This window comes from Orcinus orca, chromosome 2 (assembly GCF_937001465.1).
Source record: "Orcinus orca chromosome 2, mOrcOrc1.1, whole genome shotgun sequence".
Lineage (NCBI taxonomy): Eukaryota > Metazoa > Chordata > Mammalia > Artiodactyla > Delphinidae > Orcinus > Orcinus orca.
Genome location: NC_064560.1, coordinates 88,556,427 through 88,566,947, shown reverse-complemented (window position 1 = coordinate 88,566,947; position 10,521 = coordinate 88,556,427). Strand labels below are relative to the sequence as shown.

Below are 10,521 nucleotides of genomic sequence, written 5' to 3'. Positions count from 1 at the left end.
TTGGCCTGAGCACTAATGAATGGGTAAGATTTGGATCATTCTGGGCGGGCTGACTATTTCAGACTGGAAGGGGCCTTCGTGATCATGTCATCATTCATTTATTCTTTCACTTGTTCATTTGACAAATATTTATTGAGCAACAATTATGTGCCAGGCCCTGCTCTAAACATTAGAGGGATAATGGGAAATAAGATAGGTGATGTTCCTGCCTCCATGAAGTTTATATTCTAGAAGGGGAGACAGTCAACAAATTAGTAAACGTATAAATTAAAAAGAGAATTTAAGGAGTAGGTTGATATAACAGAGAAAAATAGGTAGGGAGGAGGCTTCTTTAGATAGGGAGGCCAGGGGAAATCTCTGTGATGCAGTGGGGTTTTTTTTGGAAGATGCAGTGACATCACTTGCTCAGGATATACCACTGAGAGGAAAAGAAAGCAAGGTATCAGGATGTCTCCTGGGTTTTGGGTTGAAGCAGTAGGATGATGATGCTGTGTTTTACTGAGATCCTGGGTTCTGTTTGGAGCATGCTCTTAGATATTCAGGTCAAGAAGGACACAGGGCTGGAGACACACAAATGGGACTCATCAAAATGGGAGATTAAAAGTTATGGGGCTGGGGGGCTTCCCTGGTGACGCAGTGGTTGAGAATCTGCCTGCCAATGCAGGGGGCACGGGTTCGAGCCCTGGTCTAGGAAGATCCCACATGCCGCAGAGCAACTAGGCCCGTGAGCCACAACTACTGAGCCTGTGCGTCTGGAGCTTGTGCTCCGCAACAAGAGAGGCCGCGACAGTGAGAGGCCCGCGTACCGCGATGAAGAGTGGCCCCTGCTCGCTGCAACTAGAGAAAGCCCTCGCACAGAAACGAAGACCCAACACAGCCAAAAATAAATAAATAAATAATTTTTTTTTTTTTTTTAAAAGCTATGGGGCTGGGAGAGATCACTAGGGAGAGGATAGAGAAAAAGCAGAGGACCCAGAATCAATGTCTGAAGCCCTTTGATATATAGAGGTCAGTTGAACAGAGAGACTGAGAAATATTGGACTCTGTGGAAGGATGAAAATTAGAAGATGGTGGTATCAGAGAAGCTGTAGCTCATTCAGTTTCATTCCCACCTCCTTGCAATGAGCCTTCCTGCCCACAAAGAGGATGGGAAGCCAAAGAATATTATACCCATGCTCCCCTCCAGCTCGGATCTGCATGTGACCTAGCTTTCTCCAAGCAGGTACACTAACTCACAGTTTGGAAGACGGGACATAGCACATATCTGTTGCACCTCCTGGCAAGCATGGCCATGGGGGCATTTGGTTTTTTGGAACAGTTGTAGCAGAGCATCCTGGGAGTCCCTAACTTTGTGAGTGTTGAGAGGCAGGTATGGAGCATTCCTTCAGTTGGCATGGACTACAGCAGGGGCAAAATGGACCCAGTTGCAGCATCCCAGCCATGGCAGAGGCAGCAGCTCCTGTGACAGGCCAGTTCTTCAGTGTTCTTCTCAGAGGTGTTTCTGCTGGATCAGATGTGGAGGGTGACAGTCTCCAGCTGCCTCTCCAACCTTTCCAATGCTTTTGTAAGCACTGGACTCTCCCTATTAAATCTCTTTCTGCCTAAGCTAGCTAGGGTGGATTCTGTCATCTGCAGTTGACCCTCAGATGAGTCAGAAGTAAAGGGAAGAAAGTATTTAATAAAGAAGGGAGTAGTCCACTATGCCAAACACTGCAGAGAGTTTAAGGTGAGAGTAGGAAAGCTTTTGGATTTGTCGGCATGAAAGTTATTGGTGACCTTGATGTGAACAATTTCAGTAGGAGGCAGAAGAATGAATGGGAAGTGTTGCATTGGAAAACACTCTTTTGAGAAGTCTGGCTGATAAGAGGAGATGAGATATGATGCAATAGCTGGAGGGAAATGCAGGCTCAAGGAGGAGTTTTTAAAGACCGGAGACCTTAGAGCATTTCACCTGCTGAAGAGATACTGTAGAAAGAGAGGAGATTAATCACACAGGGAAAAGAAAGGATTGTCCTTGAAGGTAAGGAAATAGGATCCAGAGTGTGTGGAAAGGCTGGCCTTGGAAAAGATGAAAGAATCTTCCTCCATTATAACAACCTCTTGGCATTCAAAAGATGGAGGGCAGACCAACTTGGCCCCAGAGTTTGTACAGGGATCTGAAAGGGATAAAATAAGAGGAAGCTCAATTGTATAGAGCCTTGAATGCCAACCCTTGAATTTAGACTTCCTCCTGCAGACACTGGGTTTTGGGGCCAAATGCTTCCAGCCAGAGAAAATATCCGAGGAAGACCCAAATCAAGTCCACTGAAAGGAAAACCATTATCAGCCTAACTAACTGGGTACATTGCCAGTTGTTGGGCTGGCATCAGAACTGGGGTAGTGTTTTGAACTAAGAGCAGTATGATGGATAGAGCACCGATTTTAGGTTCAGATGGATCTGGGTTAGAATCCTACCCCTTAATAGATGTGACTTTGGGGAAGCTATTCAACTTTTCTGAGCTGCCTCTGTAAAATCGGAAGAATAATCATCCCCCTTGGAATGGATACTGTAAAGATTAGATGCTATTACATACCTTGCCTAGTACCTAGGAAGTGCTTAATGAATAGTAGCTGCTGGATCGGAATTCCTGGAAGAGGGGCCTGGGATCTGCATTTTTAATAAGTTCTGGGAGGTTATTCAAGTGTTGGTCCCTGGGGTCTTCAAAAACGCTTGTCTTGGGCTTTTCCTATGACCTGGAAGATAGTAGGAGCTCAGTAAGTATTTTGTTGAATGATTAGATAGATAGATAGGGGAGAAGGAAAAGAAGGAGAAAAAAGATGATGTCTTAGTCTGTTTAGGCTGCTATAACAAAATACCACTTATAAACAACAGAAATTTATTTCTCACCGTTTCGGAGGCTGCAAAGTCCAAGATCAAGGCACCAACATGGTCTGGTGAGGGCCCTTTCCTGGTTCATAGCCGGTGCCATTTTACTGTTTGAAAGGTGGAAGGAGCCAGGGATGTCTCTGGACCCTCTTTTATGGAGCACTAATCCCATTCATGAGGGCTCCATCCTCAAGACTTAAGCCCCTCCCAAAGGCCCCACCTCCTAATATCATCATCCTTGGAGGTAGGATTTCAAAATATGAATGTGGGGCTTCCCTGGTGGCACAGTGGTTGAGAGTCCGCCTGCCGATGCAGGGGACATGGGTTCGTGCCCCGGTCCGGGAAGATCCCACATGCCACAGAGCGGCTGGGCCCGTGAGCCATGGCCGCTGAGCCTGCGCGTCCGGAGCCTGTGCTCTGCAACGGAGAGGTCACAGCAGTGAGAGGCCCGCATACCGGAAAAAAAATATATATATATGAATGTGGTGGTGACACAAACATTTAGACCATGATAGGTAGGTAGGTAAGTAAGTAGATAGACAGATAGACAGACAGATAGGGATGACAGAACAAACATAGATATAGGTAAATAGAACTGGCTGCAAAAATTTACCGTCTCAATTTGAAACATTAATATTTAGAACCTTCTTTATGAGATCTTGCCACTCTCCTGTAAATAACGAGGCCATAGTACATGAGTCATTTCCCTCTTTGGAGAAAAAACCCAAGGGAGGACCCCATAATCACACAAAATCCAACACCAGGCAAAGCCAAATGAGCCACAGACTAACTGCACACAGACTTGTTATCTCCTAATAGGACAGTCGGGGTTTTCAGTGACATCCTTGCAAAGCTGATCTGTTTGAAACAAACATTTCATCTGGAAGCAGAACAATTCTGTTGGACCTAATTACATTGAATCCACTTCAGGATGGGATTTTACCTCCATCCCCAAATATGCCAGAATGCAGAGCATACTCCCATGACCTGAGAGATTCTCTACCATGACCCCAGACCCCACCAAAGCCAGTGCTGACGCAGGCAGGAAGAATCACTTTAAAATTGGCCCCTTTGCAGGTTTTCACCAATGCCTTATCATTCACCTAATTTATTAGTGTCTGAAAACCAAGGCTTTGGAACTGTCCTAATTTCACTTCTTCCGGCCTGGCTGGCAAATCTCCTGAAGTTTAAATAAGCCAAAATTTAAGTGTGTGTGGGTGGATTGTGGGAGGGGGGCCGGAGATGATGAGGAAAGAAAGTCCAAGAAAAAAAATTGCCTGCCTGACATTTTCTTTCAGGAGAATCGTTTGTTATGCCATTAAAGCTCCCTCCCTCATCATTCTTGGTGAATGTCAGTTTGAATATTCAGCTTTTCATCAACCTTGATCTCTAGTTGATGCCTCTTCCTCCCTGCAGAGCAGGAATTTTGAAAGGTTAGAGGCAAAGAGCCTCAAAATCGTAGCCTATTAAAGGTTTGGAAGCCAGACTGCATTTCCTCCAGCTTCATCTCTTTGGGCAATTGGTAAGTGTCCCTGGCAGCTGAGCCTTGCTCTGTAAGAGCCCCAATGGCTACAATGGACTGTTTTGGGTTTTTTTTTTTCCCTATTTTTCAGTGAACATGACATTTTGAACCTGAAGCTGCGGTATTAATAAAGTCTGCATATGGAATGGAGATCTGAATGACCTGAAATTTACAGATTCAATTTGGGGCAGTAATTGCTCCTGCAGCTATTTTCTGCTGACTGCGTCAGAATGCCAAAGCATCTTAAGAAGGGTGGGGGACATCTTTAGGACAAGCTCAGACAAACTAGCTGGAGCCCTGTTGAGGCCTGGTAGGAAAGCTTCAGAATATTTTTCAGTTTTTGTTTGAGCGTGGCAGCCCAGTGCGGTAGGAATTCCACCTGGCGTTGGAATCCTAGCATGCTCGTGGACTGGCTGTGTGACCTCGGGCCAGCTGCTTTAATCCCTCTGGACCTCAGTGTTCTTATCTGTAAGCTGGGTGGGAACGATGCCTGCTTCATGAGGGGAAGTGTGAGAAATACAAACCAGACCTCATAGGATGCCTAGCCCAGGGCCCTGACACATGGTTTCAGCTCAGTCCAAGTTCACTTCTCCCTCTCACCCTGGCCTAGGTCTCAGGGGGGTGGGGCGGGGGAGGGGGGAGGGGGGGGACAGGAACTGGAACAGGTTTATCTCAGACATGCTCACTGCTCAGAGAGTTCTCTTCCCAAGGTTTTGTCCCTGCATAAATTCAACAAGCAAAGACTCCTTTGATGCTAGATAGAGGATACTCTGCGTCCTCACCCTTGGTTATAGCAAGTTCAATATCTGTCCCTTACTTTTACATCAAGAGAGACAAAGGCATTGGAATTTAAATTCCTTTGAGTGCTACAAGATAACAATCAACACCTGCAAAAAGAACTGATACATTAATCTTTTAAAACTTGAGGGATTTTTTTTTTCTACACAGTAAATGAACACTGATCTATTTTTCTTCCCTGAAAAGACCTTCACATACACTGCTAAGACCTTGCTAGCATCCATCTAAACAGTGGGTATTTATTTTTAGGACACCATTATACATTTTGCTTAAGAAAAAGAAGCTCTAGAATTTCTGAAAATCTTTTTTAGGCCATGCATAAAATTTCACGTGTGCTGCACCATGGGTTTCCCACTACCATCATACAAAAATATCCCCCCATTAGACTGTCCTCTGCCTAAAATTCCACCACTATGGATCCAGTCCTTTTGGGTTAAGCATTATCTTTCCATTTGGCTCCTGGGGAGTTAGGGAACCTAACAGCTGCTAATGACAGTATAGCAGGAGTAAAGCTCTACTCATAAACTTAAACATGCAAAAATATAATTATATTTCTTTCCCTCAACTCAAACTAATTCCAGACCCCTGACTCCTGAATCCTCCCACAGGTTCCCCCTGCCACCTGCCCATTCTCCTGTTTCTGGCCCCTCTCTCCAGGTCTTTCAGAAGTTCTGGCTTCTGATTCTAATAAGGCTTGCGTAGGAAGTGGACCCTGACTAGTAGGTGTCTACCTCATTTGCCTGATCCAATCCCCTGGGGATAGGCCCTAGGTGGCTTCACATCCTCCCTAAGATAAGCAACACTATGGTGACCATCTCAGTCCCAGTGAGGTTCTCTGGCATTTGAGAGCAGGTGGCTAGGTGCTAGGGTACACATATGCCCAGTTTCGTTCTGCACTGCCAGATTGCCCTTTAAGACCTCTAGACTATAGAGATCATGGTTTCTGGTTCCCCATGGCCTCCCCAACATTTGGCATAACCTGGTTTTCTTATTTTTGTCAACTTGATGTGTGTAATGTGTATCTCATTTTGGCTTTATTTTTTCCTTTCTGTGATTACCAACGTTTCAGACACTTCACTAAATATTTCAGTGTAAATCTCCTACGAACAAGGACATTCTCCTACATAAACCATAATAAAATTCCCCCACTCAATAAATTTAACATTTATACACCACTAATGTCTGATTTAGGGTTCATATTCAACATTCCCCATTTGTCCCAATAATTTTTGACATCATAAAAAACACCTCCCAATCTGTCATCTCTTTATTAACATCATCTATGAAGATCATTTAACAAAATCTTTAATATTGATATCATCAAATGCATTAATTGTTCTCCCTAAGAAGAGAAGTTTTGAGGGTCCCATTTAAGAAGTCTTTGGCTATCAAGTTGCAAAGATGTATTTCAACAATTTCTTCTGTTAACTCTATAGCTTCACCTTTCAAATGTAGCTCTTAAATCTAAGTGGGGTTTACCTTTGTATAGGACAAGAAATAGGCATTCAACTCTTTTTTTCATAGAGTAAGTTTTTCCAATGCCATCTAAAAAACAGTCTTCTCTTCCCCCAGGTATTTGTGGCACTCTGTCGCACACCATGCTCCCATGTCCAGGGGTCTGCTTCCAGGGTCCCTCTACTTTCCACATATATCTATTTGCCCATTCCTGCACAGGAACTACCCATGGCTTTGCCATATGTTATCATATCTTTCTGTCTGATAAATTGTGCTCTCTCTTTTTGCTCTTATTTTTCAAACTCGACAGCTATTTGGGGACTTTTATTCTGCTACATCAATCTTAGATTATATTTTGTAAGTTCCACAAACATTCTGCCCATAGCCAGCCACCGTAATAACCTTGATACACAGCTGCCCTGACACTGAGTGGCAAAGTCACAAATGAAGGTTCTATCTCTGAAAAGTCATTTCATGTCATACCACAAAATGCCAACATGTATCTTGAAAGTAGACAAGTAAAAGCAAATGTTTGTGAAGTGCTTGTGAATCCCAATTCACAAGCGCAAATGTACGAGGAAGGACACTTTTTCTAACATTCTCGATACTGGCCTGAATTTCTCTTTGGAGCTCTGCGGGGGTAGTATACACTTAATTTCAGTTAATTAATTTCATCCCACTTTCTCTGGGGTGGTATTTGAGTTCCAAAGGACTTACAGAGAACCAAGGCTTCAAAGAGCGGGGAGATCTATTACATCATCAATATCATTAAGTCAGGGAAGCATCATTAAATGTCTATCGTCCCTCTACTCCTCAGTCAGTGGTCTCCAAAAGTCCCTCCTTCCTCCTCTCTCGAGCTCCTGGCGATCATCCCGTGGTAGCATGATCCCACAAATCTATCTTTTAGGGTCTCAGCAAGGTTGATTCTCCTCTCCCTGGGACTGCCAACAGCTGCTTTTGTATTAGGACTCTCCAGAGAAATAGACAACAGGATGTGTGTGTGTATATAAAGAAAAACTTATTATAAGGAATTGGCTCACATAATTCTGGAGGCTGGCAAGTCCAAAATCTGCAGGCTGGACTGGCAGGCTGGAGACCCAGGAGAGCAGATGTTCTAGTTCAGGTCCGAAGGCTGTCTGATGTAGAAATGGGAAGAGATGGGCAGATGAAGTCCAAAGGCAGTGTGCTGGAGAATTCTCCCTTGCTTGGGGAAGACTTGTCTTTTTATTCTGTGCAGGCCTTCACCCGACTGGATGGGCCTACCCACATTTTGGAGGGCAATCTATTTTACTCCAAGTCCACCGATTTAAATGTTAATCTCATCCAAAACACCCCTACAGAAACGCTCAGAATAACGTCTGACCACAGATCTGGGTACTGTGGCCCAGCCAAGTTGACACATAAAATTAGACACCACGCTCTCCTTGATTAATGCTCTATTAATCAGTTTCCAGTCAGGTAATTCAACATAAAGTATTTATAATATTAAAGAGGTATCCTTCACATGTCATAAAATTCCCCCTTTTAAAGTGTACAATTCAGTGGGTTTTAGCATATTCACAAGGTTGTGCAACCATCACCACTAATTCCAGAAAATTTTCATCACACCAAAGAGAAAACCCGTACCTATTAGCAGCCAATGAGAGGATTTAATAGAGGGAATTGGCTGGACGGCTATCAAAGGACTGAAAAGGCAGAAAAAGAACACTGATGTCATGCAAACATGTAACTGCAGGAAACAGCTACCACTCCTAGGACCGGGAGAACAAAGGGAAGAGATCAGAACTCAGCACCCTGGAAGAGGGGTCTCACAGAGCTGGGACTCAAATCTCTGAGGAGGGGGCGTGAGCTAATGCCATTGAACCACGAGAGCCCAGAGGGAAGGTCTAAGTTACCTCTGATGGGGTGTGATGGGTCGATTGCGGGATCATAGAGAAACACTGGAAACTGGACCCAACTCTGCTGCCAGGGTAACGCTGACAGCAACAGCAAATACACAGGAGTATGACCCTTCTCCATCCTCCTGTCTTCCGGTCTCCCTTAGTGTTCCTTATCAGCGGGACCTGGCAGGGAGCTGTTGGCAACAAGGAAACTGAGTTGCAAAGTTACAGCTTCACCGTCATAAAGCAGAGTATAGAAGAGCTTTTAGGAGCAGAGAGATGACAGCTTATAATACCACATCTCTCAACTCTGCATAACCCCAGCCTAGGGAGGGGAAGGAAGACTTATCTGGAGTTTGGAGGACAGGGGTGGCAGAAGTCTTGCTTTTGCCCGTGATATTTTCTTCCTGTTGCAATGACTTTGGCACTATGTCCTCCCCCTGGTCCTAGGGCCTGTTAGCATGATTCCCAGAGACACCTGGGCATGGAGACTGGGCTGTTGTGATGTGGGGAGGTGAAGGATGGCAAAAGAGACTGCATTTGTGCCCACGTGGACTGGATTATACCATATGTCCTTTGAGTCCCGTAGCACATAGTGCCACCTGAGACTGACGAGAGCTTCTGGCTCAGGTGATGTGGTCCTGGCACATAATCACACTCACCCATATGCAGAACTGCACCAGTTTTAAACCTGGCATTACCCTCCTCGATGAAGTAGAGAAAGACAACAGCACCAGTCTTAGTAGATAGAACTGCACTTCTCTTCAGGACACAAAGCTGGCACAAATGGGGGCAGTCAAGCTTCAAAAAGGTCTGCTGCCACCCTCGCTCAGACATTATCATACACAAGTGTGAGCCTACTGCGTGGTCACCTCTGCCTGTCCCAAATAACGTTGCTAGTCTCTCCACTCTGTGTCCTGACTTCATGGCCTCCATCTGTTTACTTTAGATAAATAAACACTGTTTGATTTACCCACGTAATGCCTGTGTCCGGGTTTTCCTTTAATCCAAGTCCACTATTGACATTTGTCTATACAGTAGAGTGGTTGTGCAATTTTCCATTACCTGAAGAGCTTAAGTTTTGAAATGCAAAATGTCAGGGAGAAAAGTCTATTTTTTCTTTGCATTTTCGCTATCATCTCCTCTCCAGAAAGAATCAGCACAGAATGGCCTAGTTGTTTCAAAGTAGGTGGTAGAGTGGGAAAGAGACGTGTCACGGTTGCTTTTTTTTTTTTTTAGTTTGATTTTGTAATATTACATACGTTCAGTTCACAAAACAAAAATGTACAGCTACAGAGTGAGCATCCACGTAGCCATAACCCAGAGCTAGAAGTGTCGCAAGCCCCCCAGAAGTCCCCATGTGCCCCCTCGATGACACTAGCATCAACCTGCCCTGCGGGTCATTGCTCTGCTGATTTCAGGGTTTGGAATGTGCCAGCTCGGCTAAACCGAAATTAGGCTTCCCAGAATCCCTGAGTTACCTGTAGAAGAAGTCAGGTACAGTTGTCCGCCTCTCCTACCCCCCAATTTTTTCTTATATAGATTTGGAAGGTAGAAGTGAAACAGCAGCTGTTCCTTTCTGAAGGTCATCATGGTTAGATGTGGTGGCAGACATATGCAGGGGTCCCTCTGGACCCCAGCTTGTCCTCACTTTTCCCTGCCTGCTGAACCAAGAGCGACCCCTGCTGCAAACCCTCAGACCTGGCAGCCACACAGGGGCACTAGCCTTCTGGATTCAATTTGCTAAAATTTTGTTAAGAACTTTTGTATCTCTGTTCATAAGGGGTATTTATCTAATTTCATTTTACTTTATTTTTGCAATATCTTGCATAGATTTTTGGTATGAGGGTTATGCTTACTTCAAAACTTTAGTCAGATAGTGGTCCCACATTCTTTATTTTCTAAGAGATTTCATATAAGATTGGTATTATTTTATTTCATCCTTAAATTTTTTATAGAATTTACCAGTAAAGATATTAGAGCCCAGAGTTTTATTTCCG

The 10,521-nt window shown here is 44.4% G+C and overlaps 1 long non-coding RNA gene across 1 annotated transcript in view; it reads right to left on the bottom strand.

The window, feature by feature from the left end:
- LOC105748323 (uncharacterized) overlaps window positions 1-10,521 on the bottom strand; it is a 59,481-nt gene that overhangs the window by 40,451 nt on the left and 8,509 nt on the right. Inside the window, exons 2-4 of the long non-coding RNA XR_007476050.1 lie at window positions 7,682-8,715; window positions 2,888-2,973; window positions 2,574-2,733 (exon numbers count right to left, since the gene is read on the bottom strand). This is a non-coding gene — a long non-coding RNA (uncharacterized LOC105748323). The remainder of the gene's footprint in view (window positions 1-2,573; window positions 2,734-2,887; window positions 2,974-7,681; window positions 8,716-10,521) is intronic.